We start from the raw sequence: 2,009 nt of genomic DNA on the forward strand, positions 1-2,009 counted from the left end.
CCGTGGGCCATGGCCGCGGGGACTGCGCATCCGGGGCCTGTGGTCCACAGTGGGGGAGAGGCCACAGCAGAGAGTGCCGTGTACCCCAAAAAAAAAAAAAAAAAAAAAAGATGATGGCTGAGAACCATTAAGAGCTGATGAGAGCCATGAATCCTCAGACTCAGGAAGCACATGCTGGGTTAAAAAAAAGACCCATATCAATACATATAGTAGTGAAACTGCAAAATCCAAAAGACAAAAAAGAGAGGCAAGAGACAGACCACCTACAAAGGAATGACATTACTAATGATTGGCATCTTAGCAACAAGTGACAGAGGAATAAAAACTGTCAGTCTAAAATTTTTGAATGCAGAAAAATTATCTTTCAAGAATGGAGATACAATAAATATATTTTTAGATTAAACAAAAACTGAGAGATTTTACCAGCAACTGGCATTCAGTAAGAACAGCTAAAAGAGGTATGCTGGGAAGAAGAAAAATGATAGGAAGGTTCTTCTGAGATGCAAGAAGAAAAATGAGCAAATAAGATGGTAAAAATGGATAGTAATAAAAACACTGCCTTTAGATAAAAACAATAACAATAATTATAACTTATAGGGTTTGCAAAGGGCAAGACTAAAGTACTATATGTATACCAGGAAACGGTGCTCAGCGTTAAAGTGTACTAAAATCCCTGTATTGTTATAGAAAGGGGTTGATAATTTTACAGTTTGTTAGGTTAAAAATGTACCATAAAATTTCAAAGGGAACCACTAAAAGTACAGAAGTAGAGGGTATAAATCTCAAATCACTAGAGGCAAAAAATGAGGTTTCAAAAACAAGAGTCTTTACCTCACAACCAAAAAAAGAAAAAAAAAAAAAGAAGCCCCTAAATCAATCAATTTTTAAAAAGCAAGAAAGAAAAGAAGCATTGAAAGCTTGGAAATTAAAAAAATAAGATAATAGAAACACGTTTAAACATATCAATGTTCCCATTAAACGGAATGGACTAATCTCATTAGTAACAGGACAGCAGGACGGACATGGTTAAACAGTTGAAAAAAACATAAGCCACACTTATGCTGCATACAAGAAACATACATAAAACACAGGGGCTTTGGAGAGTTCAAAGCAAAAGTATGGAAAAAAGATATTCCTGGCAAATATTAACAAAAGGAAAGATGGAGTGGCTATAATAACATCAGGCCAAAAGCATAATTAGCGATGGCTGGGGTCACTTCATAATGATAATGGCTTTCATTCACAAGGAAAATATAAGAATTCTTAAGACACTGCAATATATACAAATATCAAATCATTATGTTGTACACCTGAAACTAATATAATGTTATTTGTCAATTATATCTCAATTTAAAAAAAAGAATTCTAAACCTGCATCTAATAAAGTAGCCTCAACATATACACAACAACACAGAACCACAGAAAGAAATGGACTACCATTACGATTTGAACAACACAATTAACAAACCTAATTTAATGGGCACATAGAGAATAACAGTGCCACCTCTCACCATCTCTATGACTCTCAGCAGATCTCTGGGCCTTGGTTTCCTCATCTGCAAAATGGGGACAACCCTATCTACAGTGCTTTCATCAAATCTAAAAGATCATCAGGGATCAGACACCATTTTTTTATGTATCTTTAGAGAAAAAAACCCTGCCAATTAAATGCAAGCTGCCAATTGTAGGTCACATCCCAATTTTAGAGATGTTAAAATCACTAGGGGTAGGGGATTAAGAGGTACAAACTACTATATATAAAATACAGAGGAGAAAAGACAGCCTCTTCAATAAGTGGTGCTGGGAAAACTGGACAGCTACATGTAAAAGTATGAAATTAGAACACTCTCTAACACCACACACAAAAATAAACTCAAAATGGGTTAAAGACCTAAATGTAAGGCCAGAAACTATCAAACTCTTAGAGGGAAACGTAGGCAGAACACTCTATGACATAAATCACAGCAAGATCCTTTTTGACCCACCCCCTAGAGAAATGATAATAAAAA

The 2,009-nt window shown here is 35.4% G+C and overlaps 1 protein-coding gene across 1 annotated transcript in view; it reads right to left on the reverse strand.

Annotated features, from left to right (window-relative positions):
- LOC114484605 (cartilage acidic protein 1-like) overlaps positions 1-2,009 on the reverse strand; it is a 98,387-nt gene that overhangs the window by 69,525 nt on the left and 26,853 nt on the right. The gene's annotated exons all lie outside the window — the stretch shown is intronic.

This window comes from Physeter macrocephalus, chromosome 20 (assembly GCF_002837175.3).
Source record: "Physeter macrocephalus isolate SW-GA chromosome 20, ASM283717v5, whole genome shotgun sequence".
In the NCBI taxonomy this organism is placed as follows: Eukaryota; Metazoa; Chordata; class Mammalia; order Artiodactyla; family Physeteridae; genus Physeter; species Physeter macrocephalus.